The sequence below is a fragment of the Coturnix japonica genome, chromosome 4, assembly GCF_001577835.2.
Source record: "Coturnix japonica isolate 7356 chromosome 4, Coturnix japonica 2.1, whole genome shotgun sequence".
NCBI classification, from domain to species: Eukaryota; Metazoa; Chordata; class Aves; order Galliformes; family Phasianidae; genus Coturnix; species Coturnix japonica.
Window position 1 is genome coordinate 75,565,373 of NC_029519.1, and position 23,733 is coordinate 75,589,105.

Sequence of the window (23,733 nt, forward strand, 5' to 3'; positions counted from 1 at the left end):
GTATGGGACTGCCCGGCGAGGGTCGGGGTGGGACGGGGTGGAATGAGATGGGCTGGGATGACGCAAGTTATGGGATGGGATGGATCCAGATGACATGGGACATGAGGATGAGCTGGGACAGGACGGGTCAGGGCCACAGTAGGTCATCCCTGCTCAGTGCTCTTCCCCTCTCCCATCCCAAGCCAGGTCCCACATTTCCTACTCTTTTAACAGCATGACAGCACTTGCTTGCAAACCAAAATCAACCTTTGGCGGCCGGTCTTTCTGAAATTAATCCCTATTTGAAATACAACATAATTTCCAAGAAATTCTCCAAATCTCCTGTTTAAAAACTGACAGTGAAAGAGAATCCACCACAATCCCTTGGTGAGCCCTTGTACTGGTTTATTGCTATCACTCTGTGGTTTGTGGGGGGTTTTCTTGTGGAGGAAAGGAGAGAGGAAAACGAAATTAATTCCTCACCCTTGGAAAATCAAATAACAAAAAGCCAAACTGTATCTAATGACAGTTTCTAACACCAATTTCTGTTCATTTGGCTTCAATTTGCTTGGTGGAAAAGCCCCTGAATAGGTTTTCTTTATTGGAGCCAGATCAGGTTGCCCAGTACCCCAGCAAACCCGGCCTTGAGCACCTCCAGGGATGGGGCACCCACAGCTCTCTATGCAGCCTGAGCATGGACTTTACATGGACTTCTCCCCCAGTGTGGGACTTTGTTTTTGGTGCTATATGACTTCGTGGTGTTCCCATTCGGTTTCCCCAGCCCATTGCGTTCCTGTGAGCTCCACGCTGGGGGAGAAGAGCGTGTAAGAGAGTTAGCAACGAAAACAAGAAGGTCAGAAGCACAACGTGGAGCAGTTCAGTCTCACTTGCCAAATGCATGGGGTTATTCAGGGTAAAACCAGCACCATGGCAGGCATGGAACTGATGACAATTTACGCAATTGTTATAAAGTGAACAAACTACCATGTGCTGTTGTAGAAGGTCTGAACAAATAAATTAAGAGGCTGGTGGTGGTTCAAATATGAAAGCACTAAACTCATCGACCGTGATGTGCTCTAAAAATAGAGGCTTCGAGCCTCTGCATCAAAAACATAACGTTTCCCTTAGGAAGACTTACCCAGGCCTACAGACCCAAGCTGAAAAGCTCTCTGGCTGATGCCCAACTCCTTTTCTTTTTATATACACAGTCTCGTAATTAACTTTCTTAATCATTATTTCTTTTGGTGGGAAGTTTTCCTTTCTCTTTCCCCCACCTTGGTGTAGCAGCGGTTTGTGTGTGCAGTTGCTATGAGGACAAGAACGATGGCATTCCTGCTGCTGCGAGATGTAAAGTTGAAAAGTTTATGTCATTTTGTACGGACTGGACTGGCAGGTTAGAAATGACTTGTTCACTATTTACCTTCAACAAAAAAGCTGCTCTTCCATTCACCTTCCCATTGTGTCCTTTCTGCTCTGCGCTTTTGTGTGGGGTTGTTCAACACATTTAGCAGCGCTGGTCACTGAGGTTCAAAGCTGCTGTGTTGCAGTGCTGGAACTCACCAGACCTTTGTCCAAAGTCAATGGGCTGTGAGGTTTTTACTCACAGATTCCTGCACTGTTTTGCCCAGGTCTCGCTGCCCTATGGTGCTGGTTAAAATCCTGCCTTGGCAGTTCAGAGCTGCTGGGTGTTATAAAGTACTCTGCAGCCATAGGGACCACTGGGGTATTTGTTTCTCAGCTGTAAAATACTGATCAACTCCCTGAATTTCCAGTTTTAGATCAGGCTGCCCAGGGTCCCATCCAACCTGGCTTTGAACACCTCCAAGGATGGGGCATCCCTGCTGTCCTTCCTTGTACAGCATGGACAACCCTTAACGGGGAAAAGGATTCATTGTCTGAAAGATTCGACTGAGAATCTTACATCAAAGATATAAGCAGGAAGGTCTGACTCAGCACACGGCTTCATAATGACGAGGCAACAACTGACGAGGCTGTGGTGTGATGGAGAAACATCTGAATGCAATGGGAGACTGTTCCCAAATGAGTGACACCGTGTGGCTGCTGCTGGATGCTCTGGGCCATCCTCACAGCAGTGCTTACAGGTTTACAATTTGAGGTGTTAGATGAGGGGGGATGTTATTTCCAAGAACCAAATTACAGCAAGTCCCCCTCAAGACAATGCAAAAAGAGAGTTCAAGTCTATTACAAAACAAGCGTGTCTATGGCTTCCTAAGCTTCTAATATCCTTTAGTATCAGGGGGAAAGGGGAAAGGAGAGTCAGGCAGCCAGAACAGGAATCTGTCTCTATTGGGAAACCCTTAGAAAGATGCAATGTGGTGGCTGGCACCCAGACAGCACTTGAATATCATCCCTATTCTATAAATCATGTATGAGCATCATCACATTTTTAAATGCAGAGCTCAGAGGGAAATACTCTCTCTCTCTTGAGCTGAGACATTGTGTTATGGAGTGGAATTTGGGAGTCTCAAGTGGAGGGGCAAAGGAGCAAATGGCAGGGCTGCAGCCTCTGGCCTTGAGCGATGTCCAGGAGGAATTACAGTGGGATGTTTGTTATCACTTGTATTTCCTTGCTGGACCACAAGGTTATTGGCCACCTGGTCCTGGAGACACAGGGCTGCCTTGGTGTCAGATCAGAGTGATGCAGCTCAGACAGAAAGCTTGTGTGGATTTGGCTTGGAAGGCTCTGAGGGTGAAGCATTGCTTGAGTTTTCTCTGCTGCTAATAAGAAAGGAGGATATAACTTTTTGCCCCTGTTGCAGTCTCATATAATGCTAAAAATTATATGCAATATGTGTCACACGTTTTTACAAGGACTGCGTATCTACACAGCCTATCCCTCTGCACCACAGAAAACTGATGGAAGGGAAACAAAGTGGTTACTAATTAGCAACCACTTCATTTATAGAAGGCATCTGTTTCACATTAGGCAGCGAGAGATGAAGAAGGCTGGATCTCACACCCTCAGTGTTTGCTGCTTATGGGATGGGCATTAAAGTAGAAATCAGTTGTTCTTTTCAGGTGATGTGATATTAAGAAAAATAAAATCCTAATGCAAAAAAAGCCTGATCATACAAAATGCCCTTTCTGCCTTGAAAGCAATTAAACTGGTTGTGTTTGAACCTTCTCCTGTTGAAACAGCAAAGTTCCCCTCGATTTCAGGAGCTGTGGAATGAGGTTTGATGCCCCTGAGGACATCAGGCTCCAGAATGATCCTTTCCCCATCACCATATGGATTTTCTGCCTATGGTCTGGGTGCTTTTGTATTTTGAGGTTTGTCTACCAGGCACAGTTGACCAGAATAACACAATAAGAGTTGTTCTGTAGCTGCTGCTCATCTGAACTCTATTTAGTGATCAAAGAGAGCATGTACCAGAGCAATTACTTTTCTTTGGAGGAGAGCATTAGTTATTCTGCCGTAGGATGACTCTTAGTGTGGATGACAGTGGTCTGTGCAGGGAGCTATTCCAAAGCAGTTATTGTGGAGCAGCTCATTCTGCAATAGCTGTTCAGATCAAGCTCCCTGTGTCGGCACCAGGGGTGGAGGCACGCAGCTCTATGGGCTGGCATGCTGCTGTGAGCTGATGGCTCCAACTATGGTCAGTGAGAATCACTCTCGCATCCCTGTTAATGCGCTGTCTGCTGGACTTTTCCATTAGGTGTCATGCACTCCCTTTGGTTCTTTCCATGCAGGTAGGCAGGATTGTTCACCCTTTCTCCATGAAAAATGGCCAAGGAGGTGAGATGGAAGCAGGTCTCCATGAGCCATTCCTGCCTTTGCTGTCATCTCAGGCAGCTTTCAATCCACATGACAGCGTTTTCCTGCTGTAGCCAACTTAATTTGGAGCATAAGATTTCAGGAGACAGTATCAACCCCTTCAGACAAATCCAAATAGATTGCAGCTGTTCTGCGCTCTATTAGCCCTGTAATTTTGCAACTCTGTCCCCAAAAACTGGGGGAAGGGCAAAGAAAGCTGGAGGGATTTTGATTCCACGGAATCAAATGGAAGTCAGAAAAAACATAGGGAGCTCTTTCTTTGGGCAGGTCTGACGGATTTCTATGTCTATCACATGGGCTCCTGCCTATAAGCCAGCAAGCCCCTTATATCTGTAATTAATGACTGACATCCCCCCTAAAGTGCAAGTATTGAGGTCTCCCATGGCATAAAATCTTCTAAAGCAATTTTTGGCTTTTAGGTTCTTAGCTATTAGTATTGATCATTGATATTATTGGCTACCAGAGAGACTTCTGTTCCTCAAGGCAGGGTTCTTCATAACGGTTAAATGTGGGGGGAAAAAAGCCCAAATAATAATAAAACATCTACTGTGTACCAAAGACTAGAGATAAACATCTCAGCCTGAAGCTCTGTAGACTGGAACTAAGCCAGTGTGGTTTCATAGTGTAAGAAGTGGCTTTGGAGATGCACCACCCACTCACCTTTGAGCACAATGTGACATTCCCTGGGGATGACTCCAGCCTAGAGGACAGTTTTGGTGCTGAGGAATCCCAGAGCATCCCAGAACAGTTTGGGTTGGCAGGGATCTCTGGGTGCCTTTGGCCCAACCCCATCAGGGCTCCCCAGGGCAGGGTGCCCACACCAGGCTTCCTAATTGCTCCTGGCTCTGTTGTCTTCCAGCTTTTGATGGTCTTTTTTTCATCCAGTCGTTGCTGTTTCTTCCTCCCCCTCATTAGGTGGCTTCTGGCTTTGTAATGATCTTTGGTATTTGCTGTTTGCCATGTATAGGCATGTCTTGGTCTTCAAGCTCAGGACTGAAAACCAAACCAGAAGCAAACATCTTGATGGTATGAAGACCTGCCAGATAATCCCCACACTGGAATAAGAGGAGCTGAACAAGCTTATTTCTGTGCCTTCAATTTTTCCAGGAAATAAGAATTTTATCCTTCCCAACTAATCTGTCTGGAGCTGCTAAAATATAGAACCATATGCCATCAAAGAAAAACTCTCTGAAGGAGAACTAATGCAGTGAATTTATTGGGGTGGTTGTTGAGTCGCTGGGTGTTGTGGAAGGTTGGGGATGTGTCTGTGTATCACCTAAGACAACAGGGATGTTTAAGCAACTGAAAGTGCAAGGTGTGGTAATGAAAGAAGCCTCTAATAGCCCCTGACTCAAGGTATTGGGCTGTATGCATGGTGCTGCACTGGTAACTCAACTTGGGCATCCCTTGCCCTTTACGCCCTCCCTGCTGAAAGAACTCATGGCACAAAGCAGGTATTCCCATGTACAGTGCCTGTGGCTCTGTGGCAGAGAGGATGTAACTAAATCTCGCTTGAGTTTGCGTAGGAAATTGGATGTTCTCCGGCATTTCTGCTGAGTGGGGCCAGGCTGTGGTTACACAGTTCAGCATTGTGTGGGATTTGCCAATCTCAGTATAGTCCGTATCAGAGCAGGGAGGGAATGAAGTTCAAGATAAAACCTCAGGAGCTGATTTCTGCTGTATTCATCTCGCCTCCCTCCCAGACACATCATCTCCCAGAACATTCACATGGGAGCACTGAGATGTCTTTGCCATCTTCTGCCATGAGATGCCCTCAGCAGCCAAATCTCTCTCTGCTGCTCATTCTGTCTTCCTCTAAAGAATGAATAAAACCCTCAATAAAACCAAATTTCCTCTCCGGGCTCCCAACTCCACTATATACTTTTAAGCAGAAGAGCTCCATCTCATTAAAGTCTGTAAATTACTTCTGAAGAAAGAAGGTTGTGATAGAACATCTCTTAATATAAATAGCTGGAACACATCTGAAGCTAGTCTTTAACTCTGGTACTGACTCCCATTGGGAACCTTCTTAGGAGACCCTGTATGAGGATAAGGTGCCTTGGGCTCTTCTCATGCTCAGCTTTATATTCCTGAGCCTCACTTTTCTTGTCTACAAAGCACAGGTAGTGCCACAAACCCAGCTCAGCTCCAGTTCTCAACTAAGGCCAACAAAAGCAGCCCTTGCATAGTCGGTGTTAGCTATATACTCATCTGCTTACATTGCATATGGCTCTTACCCTCATGTCATCTCTCCTCTGGTGATTTATTTGTCCTTTCATGCTGTCATGTCTTGATTTATGCCATTGCTGCTGATAGCAAGGCCTTGGCATGATGCTCTGTGCCTGGTGTGCTCTATGCTGCCCAAAAGTAATTAACAGTAGCAGAGACCAGGAGGTTAATTCCAGGCTCCTTTCCTCTGACTGAGCCAAGCATAAATCCTCGCTAAGAACAACTGTGCAAGCAGCTGCCACTCAGTACAGAAATTAATAAACCGAGGTTTAAGCAAGCAATAATTTTGCCCTTAGCATAACAGCAGAGGTAATATTTAAGGCTATTTTTGTGGTTTCATCATTAAACTTTCTATATAGAGACTCAAATATTGATTAGCTCAGTCTCTTCATTCAAAACTCAGCATGCATGCTCTGAATGAAGCATAGATCTCTATAGAGGGGTTCAGAGCAATAAATTTTGGCTTGATAACTGTTAAAAACATCACAAAAGGGAACTAGAAACGGGTTACACAGTCCATGGGTTGCAAATGATGTCTAGAGCCAAGGTTAGGGTGCAAGCATAACCCCCATGATATGTTTGCTGCCATGGGGTTGGAGGGCAGCCTGGAGCAATGGCTGTAGTGTTCGGGTGGCATTCAGCAGAGCTGCAGTCCTCAGCACTGGGTGATTACACCCGGGAAGCCACCAAAACTCATCTGAAAGAGCTGGATGAGCTTTAAGGTCCCTCCCAACTTCAGCCAATTAATGAGCTGTGAGAAAGCAGATCTCCCTGCAGATGCTGCTCAGCAGGCTCAGCCCCTTCAGCCCTGCTCCTGCAGCTGCTGCACACACCACTTACTGTCAGAAGCACACGTACCTGCACGTCCCATTGTAATTACACTCCTGTGAACGTTTTGGCTGGACCCAAGGACTTAATCCCACAAACCTCACTGATCACATCGCTGTGTGTAAATTTATGCTTGCAGGATTAAAACCTGCCTTCAGCTATGAAGCAAATAATTGCAAGCAGAAAATGTGTGTGTGTGGGGGGGGGTGGCTGGGGAAGAAGAAGGGCAAGGTTAAAATGCTTGCGCTAGGTGAGAGATCTTTCATGCTGGTAGGTATGGATTTCTGTCACTAGGGTCTATTGCTGTCCCAGGCTCCTGGTTACATGGCAAGTGATTATTTACTCTGTGTGATACAGAGCAGGAAACAAGACCTGATTTTAATTCCAGCTGCCTAAGTGTGAATGCGCCACGAGCCCTGTGCAGTTTGTAAGTAAAACATGCTGAAGTCACCTGGTTACTTGGAGAGGCCTCATCCATATCCCAGTGATTCTGATGGTGAATCTCACCAGGTGTAAATCAAGAACAACACTGCTGAAGGCATTACCTGCTGTTATAATTGATCACAGTCCAAGGCACTTAAATGAAAATCTAGACCATTTGTCTCTTTTACTTTCCTTTCTAACAGTAAGGAGATAAACCAGGATTTCCAAGAAGCAGTATGGGACCTGGCATACAGCCCTCCCTGCTCAGCACAAGCTCATCCCTTGCCTTCAGTAAATTTTAGGGCAGTCAATAGGTTCAGTATTGGCACTGCAGATGTACCGAGCAGCTCTGCGCTGTTGAAACTCTTATAGTCAAAGGCTACATCTAAAGCCATGCTGGAATTGTCCTCATCCACCTCACCTGAATGTTTAGGGGCTAAGGGTGCCTTGACAATGATGTTTAACACTTACGTTTGAACAAGTAGATTGAAGACATTCGGGGTGCTCTGCCAGAAGCCCCAATGCTTTGGCACATTTCCTGAAGCTCATGCCTCTTCTTGTTTTCATTGATGTCCATCTTAATTATTTTATATATATGGTTCCTTGCTGCATGAAAGGGTTCAGAATATGTGAGAACAGGGCTTTGTTGTCTGTTATTACTCATGTAATTAGGCAGTACTGCTAACTTCATGTAAAAGAATATGAAAATAATTAGGTTGCTTTTGGCCAAGCTCATTGCAAACATCAGGAGACCCAGAATTCAGATTAACACATGTTTTCTGGGGTTGCTGTAGTCTTGATCTTCATTTAACCTAGTCAGTGTCATAGCCAGGATCACGGAGTCTTCCTGTCCCTTTGCTGTTAAGTATCAATATCTTAAGTCATGAATTATGGCAATGTCACTAGTAATATCTGGGAAACGTTCTTATAGTTAAAGCTAAACTGGCTCACGTGCTTTAACAATCTGCAGCGAAAATGTTTGTCACTACTTCTGCTAGCAGTGGAGCAAGCAAGTCTGGGACAGAAATGGCTACACAGGACTAAAGAAAGAAATTGAAGTCTTCCTGTTTTATTAGCTCAACAAACTATTTTTCACTCCTGTCTCTATTATTTCCCTTTCTGCACAGCGATGTATGTCTCTTTTCCAAAATGCTTATGTAAATAATTGAAAGGAAAGCCTTTTGTGTGGCTTTCACTGAATTTGCAAGCTGTGTGGTCAATATAACTCCACTTCAATGGGATTTGTTAACCTATGTGTGCATAAGAAAAGATTTAATAACTCATATTTTCTCTTTCTCGCCTGTTTTTCTTGACGTGGTGGTATATGTACAAAAGAAGAAAGGGGCTCTTTACAGGCTTGGATGTCTGCACCATTTACAAAAAGGGGGTAAGACTATTACCTTGCCTCCTCTCTATAGAAGCAGAGAAAGGAAGCTACAGTCTTCATTAGGTAGGAGGCAAAGGCCAAGCAGCACCATGTAGATCAAAGATGCCATGTGTAAAAGTGGGTAAGGTAGGTGGGGTTGGGAAACAGAAGGCAAAACAATCTCATCCACAACTTAATATTAAAAGGACAAAAGTATGAGATGCAGAGGCCATCTGGAAAAGGATTTAAGTTGCACATGTAGTTAATTGGCTATGTCAGAAGGATGGCTCAGATAAGTTTGGGTTCATGGGCTAATCCAGGTATTGTGTCTGCTGCCTGCTCAAAGCATGGAAGAGGCTTTGGGCAGAAATGATGTGTAGGTCAGGAAACACACAGGTTTGGTGTGTGGTTTGTCTTGCTCAGAAATTTGTATATATTCTCTTAAATCATGAAGCTTGGCGGTGTTTGAGCATGTAGATGCATGCTCTGAAGTTCTTACTGGTGTTAAGCAAATAACACTGAAGAATACAGAATGGAAGAAATTTAAAAGGAAAATGTCTATCAGGTTGTTACACAAATATCTACCGAAGTCAAACATATCCTTGGGAGTGGTGGATTTACAGATACTGGGGTAGATGGTTATTGTCAGAGTGGGCAGGTGTATCCCAGAGGACTGAGAGTGGGCCAAGGTTCTCTGCTTAATTGGAGGACATCTTCTCGTGTTTTATTCTCTCTCCAGAATCTCAGATCTGAACTTTCCCAAATCCCGTTAGCCACGTCAGCTCTTTCAGTGAAAAAGCGTGGGATGCCCTGACTTCTGTTTGCAAGTGGAAGACTTGGAGTGGATCCACTGCAGGCAGAAAGGTGACTGCCTTGGCAAACTCTGCCAGCAGTAACGGAGGCATTTCTGCTGCCATTGGCACCAGCTGGGCTCCTTGTTTTGTTCTTGGCAAGCAGCAGTGGTGCTGATGTCCTGGGTGAGTGGGTGCGATGGGGAACTGCGCACAGTGGGGTGCTGGATTGAGATCTCCGTTAGGGAAAGCCTCTGTTCCCATTCTAGCACAGTCACTGCTCCAGAGCATCAGAAGAAAATACCTCTCTCAATCTTGTAATGCGCTGCCCGAGCAAATGTAAAATATTTAATCTGGCATTGCCAAAGGGGTGCTTTATGACTTATGCCAAATTACATTTTATAAACATAATTAAAGGGTTAGCTTTGTTTGAATCTGTCATTCTAAGTAATAAAGATGTCAGATAATTTAGTGTTACATTTTGATACTCACCTTATTAAGCTAGTAAGTGTTTTTGTGTGTGCATGTATGTGTGCACAAGCAGTGTTCTCTGGGTAAGGTTCATTTTAAAGATGACTGAGTCTGAAGATGTTGCTGATGGAGTCAGGGAATATTGTTTGCTGAAAAACTGGCTTCTGATATTGCTCTTGAGCCTGGACATCTATGGTTCCCAAAAGTGGAGGCTGGGAGAAGTAGGGTACCCTGCTGCCCCTACAGTAGAAGGAGAGGGCAGGTTCTGGTGAAACTGCTGGGGTTGAGCTGGGACTGTGCTAGGAACTCTTTGCATCCATGGTGGGACGTGACTCTGCAGACCAAAAATATCAATCTGGTGTGCAATGAGTAAATAACAGAAAAAGTCTGTAAAAGGTTAATGCTTCTCTTCTGCCCTGCAGACTTTTTGTGTCTGGAATTTCACATTTTCACCTACTAGTGGATAGCATTCACTGAGCCTACTACTTCAGCCAAATCTCAACTTGGTTGTTGAGTTGTGGACGTTGAGGTGACTAACTGGTTTATTGAAGACACTGGAGGATTTGGCCAGCTATTGCTCACGCTCTGGGTACCATCCCTGAGCAGCATCACTATGAACCATAGCATTTGCTGGAGCCCAGGGCACATTCACCCTTTGCTACTGGGGAGGTTTCAGCTCACGATGTTGGGTGCTGTGTGTGCCACTATGCTGAGCCTGGCATAGCTTGATATGCTGGGTATGTTCTGGCTTCTGGAGCAAATAAACACCCTCTCTCCCCCAGCTTCTCTATTTTGAGACCTGTGTTACAACTGCTATGTCAATGGAAAAACAAACCCAGATCCTGTCAAGTGCTAGGACAAATATTTTTAAGGTTATTTTAAGGTTTGTAAAAAAAAATAAATAAATTAAACTAGAGAGTAAAATGTACTTTGCATGATGAAACTGTCCCAGTTTTACAGAATTGAACTCATTCTGGGATATAAAAATGAAAGGTGTCTCTGAGCCTGAGACTTGCATTATTGGTATCTGAGACCATTTATGAATTAGTGGATGCAATTACCCTTTTGAAACCTGTTGTCAAGATAGGCTTTGTTTGAAGTTGGCTTTCCTTTTGGCTGCTATTAAGTAAACTGATCGAGCTATAACATGCTGTTTGTTCACCTTTCCAGAACAGCGGGTACACACAGAGCTGAGTTTGTCATTCGTTCATCATTCAAACAGCATAAAGCCTCCTATTTAATATTGAGGAGTTGCTGCTGGATGCCTGAACAGCTCGGGCATATTAGGGGATTAAAAAAAAATATATACACCATTCAATTAAAGACCAGGGCAAAAATAGATGCAGGGTTTTCTGTTTCAAATTAAGCTCTTAAAAGCCACTTTCATGAATTTCTTCCATTTGAGTTTTGGATCCAGTCCTAAATGCTGGGTCTCAGATCCTGAATTACTCCACAGTAATGCTGGTGATAGGCTGGTTCCAAATGGTAGATCTGATCACACTGAAGCTTTGAGTCTCCTGCCTAGGTTCAGCAGAGTCCCATCCTCATGTGGATCCACAAAAGACCTCCATCTGCCTCTCTACATCCTATCCAGCTCCAAACAACCCACCCCATGCCCATCTGAATAAATAAAATCAAGTATCTGAGGCCAGAAAAATATCTCATCTTTGCCTACCTCTGCTTTAAGTTCCATCACAGGCATGTGGGATTTTGTCTGTCATGACCATGCAGTACATTTGCTGTAGGATTCATACTAGCTGTGGGGGCTGGTAGGGGTTAAGTCTTTTATAAGTTCAATTAATAAATTAAACTTAGCGGGAGACCTGCAATGTTTCCCAGTCATTCTCCGAGTATCACAACAAACCTTCCTCATCTTGGGAATGGTATCTAGGGAGGTATCTGGCTTTCTAATCTGGGTTTGGTTTGGGCTCATCTCTACCCAAAATATTATTTTAACCACTCTTTGTATTTCATTTCCATACTTTCCCTTCAGTGTGCTTTGAGAAAAGATTCTGCCAAAGACAGAAATGCTTTGAGCCCTGGAAAACATAGGGTTTTTTTGTTGTTTTTTTTTTTTTTGCCATGTATATGGAAGGCGGTGTTTTGCTTGGCTTAACTTGTGAAATACATGGCACAACCTGCATGAAATATTTGAGGCTGTGAGGAGACATGAGCAGCTTTTGAAGAAAAAAAAAATAATAAGGATGGGGGGGGGGGGAAGAAAGTTATTTTTTCATTCAGTGGTCTCATTTGCTTAAAGCCACACCCAGATGTGAGGTATGGGGCCAAGCAGGGAAGAAGAGTTGATTTATGAACTTGTAAAATTAAAGTTCTTTTTAAAATTAAAGAGAAACAAAGCAGTCTCCCCAAAAAACTCAGACTCGTGGTGAGGCTTCTACATATGAGAGCAGGAATTAAGCCATTAATGCTTGATAAAAATTCATGAGGTTCCTAGGCAGCAGGGGCTGAGATGAAAGCACTGCCTCATGTACTCAGGCTGCTTGGAAAAGGGCTGCCAAGTGCCCCGTTCTCATCAGGATGGGCTTTTCCTGCAGAGGGCCACAGTAGGAGGTAGAAGGGTAAACAGGAGTTTATAGGGTCTTAAGATATCTCAGGCTGGCAGGGTTCTCTAGATGATTTCAGTTCATCCTCTGGACGTTTCCAGTCCAACATCCATCTCAAAGCAGGGTCAGCATGAATTGGTGTCTTCTGCCCTTGGATTGGCCAACTGGCTCCCAATAAAAGGGTGGTGAAGACATGGAAGAAGCGATATTTGTCCCACTTTTCAGCACCCAGCCCTAAAGAGGGCAGTCCTTGGGCTGGCCTGGTTCACATTAGCCTGTTGGTGCCCCTCAGGGGCCCTGGCACAACCTCAATGCAGCAATCATCAACATCAGCAAAAGTCCTGTCTCTTTGATCTGGGCATCCCCCAGGAAGGAAGGGTGCTGTGGTTACTGTTTGCTTTCTGCTCTTAACAGCAAGTCTGAAGCAGTTTGTTTCTCAGAATGACCAGATCAGCACAGGCCAATTCCAGACTCTCACTGTGTCATCACAGTGTGGGCTGCACACCAGCAGCTCAGTCACGTCCCACATCTGGATACCTCTTCCTTTTGCTCATAGCTTTTAAGGATCTTACAGGCAACAGTGGTGTTGTGGGGGGCAAGGAGGAGACTTATGGAAATTTAAAGCAGAAAAATAATGAAACTGGCCCAAATTCCTTGATCCCACCATTTCTTCCAGTAACCTGTATTATGGCTGGAGCTAACGCTTGTCCTTCACAGCATGGTGGTGTGTGGTCCTCAGCATAACCGTGTGTTATTTCTGGAGTGTCCTAAGAAGTAAATTTCTTCTGCAGACCTCCACAACTCCAGTGCAACTCTGGGTCCAGGTTCAATAAACCAAAGAAGGCTAAAAGCAGCACTTCTAAAAGGCAGAACTGGAGAATATATGATGTCCATAGTGGTTCCCACAGTGACTTCTCAAATCAGTCTTTTCCTTCAGCAATGTAAGAGAAAACGTAGGTAGAAATGAAAACAATGCACTGGGAGGAATGAGAGCACAATCATCAGGAAGACTCTGGTGAATGGTTCCTGATATAGTCTGTCTGTGATGGTTCCTCCCCATGCTAGTAGCTCCTCCAATCTGAGTATCAACCATCCAAGCCAACAGCTGCAGCTTGTTTCCAGCATGAGCTTTTATCATAACTGACAGGGAAAATTGCCTTTTGGGTAGAAGAAAAGTTCTCCCTGTTGGGTTCCAGAAGCAGAGCACGTGTGCGGGGCCCTGGCACTTCTGTTGCAGGAGTCATTACGTCTATTTAATTTGGATGTTATTGGCATTCCTCCTGCGTGGCCCACAAGCAAGCACTGACATCAGCCCTGGTACAGAAAGTGCTGAGCTTCAGAAGAAGGGAAAAAGGGGAAGGGGAAATTGGAAAACTGCTCTCAGGGGGCGAGGACTTGCCATCACTTGATGAGGGTTATTTAAATACTGCATTAAGGCGGGAGAAAGGAGCATTGCCTGCTGCGCTCCACTGACAAGAGCAACTTGCTGTTGTTTTCTAGTCAGCAGACAATTTTTTTTGGACCCAGAAACAGAAGTTATTGTGTCCAGCAGGAGGGTGGGCTCAGGGGAGTAAGGAAGGATGTTTTTTGCTTAAGCTCTGAGCAGGTGAAATAAGCACAGTGGCGATTTCTCTCATTCCGATGTATGGCCTAAACATAATTTTGAAGAGTTAAAAATTGGGCAAAAAATCATCCAGGTGCTTGACATAATGAGCATGAGTCCCACGTGGGCACCCTATTCAGCCAGACAGGTTCTGCCATCCGTGCTTAGTTTGATCTTCCAAAATAACTGGGTGTGAACTTGGATATTTCCATGTGTACGGCAAGAAATAACGTGCCTGTAACAGTACTAATCCTGGGTATTACCTCTTCTCCAAACTTCAGAGATGTACTGATATACACACCCTGCCTTCCCGCATGCGGGTGGATAATTAGGAAGACAAAATCCTGTTGCTTGTATGTTCATACACGTCTTTCTGAGCAACTCTGTTTTTCCTATCAAACACGTGTGGTGGAAGCACAGTTGTTATTGGATACTCTGCATACTGCGCTTGTAACCCGAAAGTGAGACAGATTTTGGTACATAATCATCCTACATGACAGAGTTAAATGATGGATTCCAAGCCCTGTGCCAATGCAGGAATGAATAATGTGCCTGACATGCCTTAGAGGAAATTTCAAGACAGGACAAATTGAATATATTGAGTTGAATGACCATGTGGACTGTTACCTTTGCCTGATTTTCTTTAATATATTTTCATGATAAAAGCAACACCAACAAAACAAAATTATCTGATTAAAATCCTCTTGCCTGGTAATATGAATAACATTTAAATGTTTCTATTTCATAGCTACACTTCCAAAGTGAGAGTACAGAAATGCATAGGTAATATTTCTTCCACTAATCTGTTATCAGACTGGTTCAGTTGTCTGCATGTTGCCAGGTTACTCTGCCATAATTCATGAAAAAGACCCTCAAATCTAAGGCATTTATAAGGAATCTTGATTAATATTTTTCCTTCTTATATTTTAAAATAATATTAATTTTAAAAGCCATGCATTTTCCTCTAGGTGAATTTCAGCTCTTAAAAGAGAGACACTAAATAACCTTAAAATCCTTTTGCCAGCTCAGAACCATAGAATCTTAGATTTATTTAGGCTGTTAAAGGTCTCTAAAATTATCGCGTCCAGTGCCTCTATTTCTGCTTTAAATTCTAGGATAATTGTTTTGGTGATGTTAATTGAGTTATTAGGATAGCTGGATGCAGGATGAAATATGAGTCCATGAGATGAATCCATACAGCGGTTAAAGAGATTGGGAACAAAACTTATTTGGCATTGTAGTGAAATGATTCCGAAGTGTCTTCCTTGAAATGAACACATTTATCTTGGATTCCTTCTCAAAAATTGTCTCTAAAACTTTTTTGTCTGACTTGACATTTTTTGAGGGAAAAAAAACAGTTGTAGAATTGTAGGGAGATTCACATGAGTGAAATGGGATGGCTTTGTCCCAAAGTTTGAAGCTAATCATTGAGCCTTTTCTGTGCCAGTGCCACTGCTTCAAAGGTGTGTGGAGTTCCAAGCGCTGTGATTAATGCAGCATTATCACAGGTGGTACCTGGTGGTCCTAGATGGGTCACTGAAATGGGAGCACACAGAACAACCCAGCCCTTCCTGGACACTGGACATGGATGGAGAAAGCTTCAGTTGCAAGTTTCTGAGCAGGCAGGATCAGTCCTGGCTGGTAACTGTGTAGCAGTACATAGGAAATAACTCTCTTATGTTCAACAGGCAGAATAAAAGGATGGAAAATGGGTTAAATCACTTGCAAAGAATCAACCTTTTGTGTATGAAATGACAAATGGTTATTTTAAAGGGCAGTGAGGGATGTCCTCACAGTATTGAGGGGATTATGAGTTAAACCTTGACGTGTATGAAGCCCTGGAAATGAAAGGATAAGCTTTCAAAGTGAGCATGTACAGCTGCTTGTACTTGCTCACTAACCCTTCCAACATGGGTCCCGTGGGCATTCCCCCACAGTATCAAGCACATCACTGAGGCAGGACGGAGGCATGCTGGATGTACAGTAGCAGTGAAGCAGGGGTTGCTTTCCTCGATGCACATGGTGTTCTGGTTGAGTTCAGCCTGTTCCTTCTCACCTGGTTGCAATCTTTGTCATAAGATCGAATATGGAAATGTTAGTGCAAAATACTTAGACTGCAGTGTGCTGCATGTTTCTGACCTGACAATACTTTATAGGAAGACCTCTATAAAATGTTCTGCTGCTACTGGGCAGTTACTCAAGGCTCATGAACACAAGGAAAGACAGTTATTGTGTAACACCAGTCTGGTGGCTCTCACTCCCCTAAAACACAGTGCAGAATGAGGAGCTGGAGATCAAGGGCTGCAGAACTGAACTGAAATGCACCGTGTGTCTTTAACATAATATTTTAACATGAGAGAACACATGATCCTCTTGTCCTAAGGAGAGACTGATAAGAGACTTGAGGTTGGCATTATGTGAGCCCTAAGGGAATAGTAGTGGTGAATTTGCATAACAAAGATAAAGTTGCATAATCGTTTCCATTCTAACTCATTTTCAGTAAGCAATTCCTTGAAATTTTCAGCTTTCGGATTGAAAATTTTCTGGGCTTGTATTCAACATGGAAAAAATGCATATATACATGTGTAAAAATATTAAAGCCAAGAATTACTAAGTTGTCTCTGCATCTAATAGAAAAAAAAAAAAAAGAGAGAAAACATTTCTCCCATTACAATTATTTTTTATAATTCCTTCTATGAATGTTGATAGAGAAGAAACAGCTGGTTTTGTGTGTTGAAATGTGGCTTGGGAATAGCCTTTGCAGAGCAGTGTCTGTCTTTGTTAGGGTAATGCCATAAATCTGTTGTAAGTTTGGGGTGCAGGAACGTCACCGTCAGGGAGCTGAGCTGCAAACAAGTTGTGGAGTGCAGCTCTTCACTTAGAAGTGGCTGTGAAACATTCCTGCACTGAGGCAAATGTAATGAATGACATAGTTTGTGCTGAGCCTCCATAGGCTTCAGTTAAGGAAGGGACAGTAGTGATGAGGGAAGGAGCTCCTGCTGAATAGTTGGGCCCACATAGCTGCAGCTTTATATTGGATAGCTGGGGGCTGTGACCATATCCTCGCATCAGCTTTTGCACCTCCTCAGTCTACAAGATGAAGAGAAGCATTATCTCACCTCCTAACATTGTCTCACAGGGGTCATTCTCTGCTGTGTGAGGCAAACCGTGTGCTGGGCTGATGCTGTGATATCATGGCCAAACACGTCCCATGCATGGGGGCTGACCTCATGTGAGCTGCTGCTGTTCTTTTTCTTTTGAGGATTTTTCATTTTTTTCTTTATTTTTCAGGCCTGGAAAGCTCTCCTTTTGCAGCATAGTCTCTATAGAGTGCAATGCCCTTTGGCCGAGCTCTGTAGCATCCCATTGCACACTGACTTCCCAGAATGAAGACCCCTGTGCTGAAACTACAGCAGCGCTTGCTTACAATGATCCCCACATTTGACATTTTGTTTCAAACAGCACATTTTAAACTTGTGTGAATTAATCTCCTGTTGGGCTCCTTGTGAGGCTGACACCTCTCCCTGTGTCAGCCAAGCAGTTCCTGGGTGCAATGGATCCACTTCTGCATTTAGTGTTTTTTGTTATTAATCAAAGCCACTCAGAATCAACTTAATGAGTCTGTTCTACTCTTAGTGCCATAGTTTAAAACCCAGCGTAAAATACGCTGATGGTGATGCTAAGAACACTGATTTGAAAATCATCCCTTAAATCATCCCTTTTTCCCCTTAAAATGCATGTAAATGCAGATCCTGACATTTGAGCTGGAGGAACTTTCCTGTGATACATAAAATTAGATTGTTGTATTTGTTTGTATTTGCTATCTGCCATTCATGTTGTTTGCCTTGGTTAGGTTTCCAATTTTCTTTTTATACAGTCTTTGCATACTGATTAAACACTCAGTGGGAACATTCTTACTTTCTGCCTGCTTTGTCAGAAGATGCTTTGCTGAGCAGGACCTGCACTGATTCCAGGCAAAGAGGCTGTAAATAGCCACCTTCCCTGGAATCCTAGCATGTATTTTTCCCTTGTGATATCAGGTCCACTAGCAAATACCGCACCTCAATTATCACACCAGGTGGAGACAGGGAAATAGCCTGGGTGCTGTCCTTAATGGTAGGGGTAGAAATCCTAGAGCTGGATACAATATTGTCTCTGTTCACTGTAGAAATGGATTTTAGCCACAATCATTATCTATCAACAAAGCTACAAACATGCAGCAGGGCAGCCCCATCCCTAAGTTCACAAGTACTGCTGGCAGAAAAAAATGAGCTTTGAGAAACAAAGTGTTTGTTTCAGTTACAATTACTTTGTGTTCAAAGCCCAGAATTATCACAGTGATTTGTTTGACTGTTCTTTATAGACAAGAGAAACTGACCTATTTGTATCTACACTGCAGAGACTGAAAATCAAGGCAGAGAATCATAGAATTGTTTGAGCTGGAAAGGACCCATAAAGGCCACCTAGTCCAACTCCTCTACAGTGAACAGGGACACCTACAGCTCCATCAGGCGCTCAGAGCCCCATTCAGCCTGACCTGCAGGCATCCTTATTCACTGCAGGGGGTTTGGACTAGATGACTTTTGGAGGGCCCTTCTAACTCAAACGATTCTGTGATTCTATTTATGCTGGTCGCTATGCCTCAGAGAGGGACTGAGAAGAGTTACCTTGGTAGGAAGGAAGAAAAGGAACACAATGGTCATGGTAGTGCTTCTGGTTTTCCTTTCAGGGTTGGCAAAGAGAAGTAAGGAAAGACTCGTTACATTTGAACACTGAAGAATTCAAACCAATAGGATACAACCTCATAGCGTAAGCCTGCAGGGTTATGGCCCCAGGATGGCCAAGAATTCATTCTGCTTTGAATATGGAACAGAATTTTATTTAAAGTAAAAGTATTCACCTGGAGGACTCTGCACCCAGCTCTTGGCATAGGGCTCTCCTTGGTTCCTCCCATGCCTGGAGGTGTCACAGATAACAGGTACAACTGAGCAGCACTGGGTCTGGATAGGAATGGTGAACATCCCAGCCAGCCACTGCCAGTTCTGCACACTTGGTCCACACAGAGGCACCCTGAATGCATCCAGACTTCAGGTCATGGTGAGACTTTGGGTCTGTATCCCCTCCCTCAGCATCCAGACCCCTCCTGAGGCATTAAATCCTGAAAGAGTTAAATCCTGAGAGGGATACAAAATGAGCCCAGCATGCAGAGCACTTCCTTGCCGAGCTGTGCAGTGAGCCAGCCCCTGGGGAATGCTGAGAGGAATGCAGTGATCAGGGCATAACTCACTCCATTAAGTACTTTTTTTTGCCTCTATCTCATGGAGAGTTTATTTTGGCAACTGCGGAGCGTGAAGAGAAAATGAATGTTCCAGTTATAAGTATTGCATATCTTCAGTGATCTGAAGAGAGCTGACCAGATGGGATAGGACAGGGTTACTTTCCTGAGAATGAAGCTCAAGTCTTATCCTTCTGCTTGCTCAGATCCATAGATGGAGTCCATAGGAGGAAGGACAAAGCTTTCTTGCTGAAACCAAAGGAAAACCTTCTTCTGTTTCTGGTCCATGTCAATAGCAGACAGAAAATTGCAGACCAGAATTTGTAAGTGGAATTAGTCCTGGCAGAAGGTTTGGGTAGAGCTTGAGAGTGAATGTGGAATCGCACTCAGTTCCAGAAAGGAGAGAGTTATTTTTACAATGTAGTTACGTGTACATGTCAGAAATATTGCTTGAAGATCCTCTGGGAGACAAGGCTGTGTTTTATTGCAAGGCAGAAAGGCAAAGCAGGTGTGGGTTGGGTGCTGGTTGACAACAACTTTGACTCAGGCTGGGAAAACCTGCAGAACCTGGTACAGTGCACATCATCCGCCAGTTCTCATAGTGGATAAACATCAGGCTCAAAGAAAAACACAACATCAAAATAATCCTCCTGCCACTCTCTATTGATGTGCAAAGAATGACCATCTTACAAAGGTCTTTTGATGAACTAATCCAAAATAACTGTTGTTCCTAACGTCGTGTTGCCAAAACTTGTGAGAGCTCTGTATAAACACCATTATCTGCTCTTCTGTTTTGTGTCCCTTTATGTGGAAAGAAGTCCAGAGGGTGTGTCTGCCAGCATGGTAGATATCCTCATACATCTGTGGCCCCTGAGCAGGCAGGATAGGCCATATTATCCTTTGGTGTGGGGATCCCATTAGGAACGAACCCTGGATTGTTTCTTTACCTGGATATGCATCTCCACGTGGCAGCCACAAGACTTGCAAACACATTTGCTCGTGCTGTCTCTAACAGCAGAAGAACTTGAATTTTCCAGTCATCTGAGCACTACTCAGGTACTACTGAGGGCTTTGACATCGAATCACCTCTCTAGAGGAATAAAAGGCTATAGATGGCACAGCACACTGCGACCACTGCAGGTGGAGCCTTTGCTCCCCAGATATTGTCTTGATCCTGAATGTGAGCCAGAGCCTGTGCAGTGATGAGCTTTGGCCTGTGGTGGCTTCAGTCTGTACTTGGCACTCAGCTGAAATGTAGATGAAGAATATGACTACAGGGTCAGTGAAGCCAATGAAAATACAGATACTGCTGCTACTAATGTCCCAAGGAAAAGCCTAAGGGACATTGCCTCAGAAGAGAAGCTTAGCTGAGTAAATACCTCTTTGTTCATCTTACATCAAACTCCACCATTCAGGGCCTAAGGCTAGAATCTGAAACCTATCTAACCTACAGATATCCCATGGCAGTTGGAGGTATTTCTTTACCTTCAGATTTAGTCAGTGTAGGCAGCAGGCCCTGTGGTCACCTTATTGGTTTAACTGCCTCAAGTCTTCTGGCTCACATAGCCTGATATCTCTTTGAACTCTCAGTCTTGTAAAGCATTTTGTCTTTAAACAAGGAGTCAATTATTGCTGCAGGCCAAGTCCTTTAAGCCAAACCCGAATAACTGGTTAGTTACAGTCCTCCATGTCTTTGGTTTTCAGTGTTCCTCTACTCTTTTGTAATGATCAGCAACAAGCAAATGACAATGAGAACAGGGTGTTTTCTTCTCTCGTAGATGATCAGAAAATTTATTCCCTTAAGAAATTTTGACTGAACTCATGAGTACTTTTAATTGTTATGACTGTAATCTTTCATTTTGGCAAATTCTCCTGATCACTGTTATTATCTGGCACCGAAACAAGCAACAAAACCATTCTCATTTTGACTGACAGATCTACCCAACCTCTGTAGTTCACAAAGCAATGCTGAACACTGCTGTCCCTCTGGGAATGTCCAAATGCTTGAACTTAGGAGTCACCTTGAGTAAAGGCCTAAAAACTCTGCTATTTAGCACTCTTAGCGCTGCTGTGCGTGTTTTTTCTTCTTGGGCTTCTTTGTGTTTTTTTTCAACTGATCCAATTCTGCAAACCTAGAATTTCTTTCCCTAACGACTACATTATTTTGGTAGGAACTTTCATTTTTCATTTTCTTGGCAATGTTATAACAGTACCAATGCAACAAGCAAAGCTTTCAGTGTTGTGAGGAGCGCTAACATTTTTCCAGCTGTGAACATTGAATGGTTAAATAAAATTAATTATCTTGTATATTTTATATCTGAATAACACATGTTAACTGCCAAATAACCAATACTCCGTGGACTACTGCAATTGCATAGGAAAGCTATAAGAATGCCTCTGATAAGCTTTATCTCGGTCAATATTTATGCAAAGAAAGCCACTTCAAATGAATCATTGTAAGTTTCCTTCTTTCCCAAGTAAATTACTATGTTCACTATAAATTATGTCCCCGTGAATTCTGAATTATTTGTGTTTCTGTGAAAATCTTTTTCCTCTGTACACTCTGTGAAAATCCCTATTATTCCCTTTCCAGAACATTTCCTTCCAGTGACTGGGCTCACTCCGAACCTGTCTGTGCCATGTGATGAAAACTGATCATTGCAAGTGTTCTGAGATTGTTTCAGCTGTGGTTGTGTGTATTTATTCTGAGCTTGGCTGAACCCTAACGCAGATGAAATAGGGATGGTTTGTTTTCCTGTGGCTGCACCCATTCCATGGATACTTCTATGTCCAGCAGATTTAACTCTGGTTGAGTGTTTTATTGAAGAAAGGACTGACAAATGTGCTTTTTTAAAAGAGTCTGCCAGAATAATAGATTATTGCACACACCCATATATAAAATAAAGCTTGTGTTGCAAAAATCACCTGCGATTATCAGAAATGAAAACATTTTAGAAATGCAATTAATTTGTTACTATTTAATCACATCATAATGTGTGCTGCTACTCCTGATTTTGCTGATGGTCACAAACACCACAATATTTTGGCTTTGTGCAGTACAATGAAATAGCAAAACAGAAAGCTGTACAGTTTCTAAAAGCTGCCATGAAAATTCTTCCATTAGTGGGTGGCCAAATAAAAAAGATATTCAGTAAACATGAAAACGGGCATATAAGGGCATGCCTGCACGAATGGATGCAAATAGATGCGAGCTCCTCTCTTCCTGCCCAAGCCAACTGAGCACAAGCCAGCTGCATCTAGAAGCCATGAAGCTACATTCACGAAGTGCTGGACTTAAATATTATACACTGTTCGTTAGTAGTGGGCGTTAGATCTCTTCAAGTAGAGAGAGAGTTTGTGTGAGCATAGTGTGATGCTGAAACCAGCTCCAGTCAAGATGACTTGGAAGGCAGACAAAGGAGCCTGCATGTGTCTGCCCATCTGTGTAGACATGCCCTAAGCCAGGCTGAGTGCAATCTGGTACCTCAATTAAAAACGATGTTAATTAATTCAATAGGCCAAAATTTTTGCCTACCCTCAGCACGAATTTCTATTGGAACAAGAAGAATGTTTTTACATTTCCTGCACAGACAAAATAATAGAGCTTATATCTTTGAAGTCAGAGATGACAAAATTGACTTAGATTACTTCTGTTTGAAAATGCCTTTTTTGGTGTGTTTTCATCTCATGTTGGGTGCCCATGTGGTTCCCATTCACATAGAGCCTGGGCACCTTGTGGTCTTTGATGTTTCAACTCTAACAACACCCCCATGAAAAAGAGACATGCTTGGGTGGATGAGGAACAGAGGCCTGGAGACAGAAAGCAGCTTTCCCAAGGCTATGTGCCTCATCATGCAGTGTCATCCTGACCCAGATCTTCCAAAGAGCCATTTAGTGTCTTAAGCATCCCTCTGAAATTCTCTTTGGGCCTCTTTCATCTGAAAAATAAATAAATAAATAAATAAATATATATATATATATATATATATATATATGTATATATAGTTGTTTTTTCTTTCCAGATTCTGTGTGTAACAGGCCATGCACTGATGGGGCAGCATGAGGTCAGTGCAAGCAGATCCCTGCGCTTCACAGCCATCACACCTGACCATATCATGGTCTTGAGCAATGGCCTATGACCATGCACACAGATTCAATGTTAGCAAATGCCTTGGCAGAGATTTGGCCTGAATTTTAATGTATTCCTTGAGCCTGCATCTTGCAAGTGTTCTGGGGAATGCAAGAGCACGGGGCTGTTCCCAGAGCTCATCCTTTGGGATAGAGGGAGTGTGTGCTCATTTCTGCTGGGACAGGATGGAGAGAGGAATGCCATGCTGTGGGAAACCATCCAGATTATGAGTACCTTTGGGGGTGAATGGTTTCATACTGATGACTGGGAAGCAGCAAA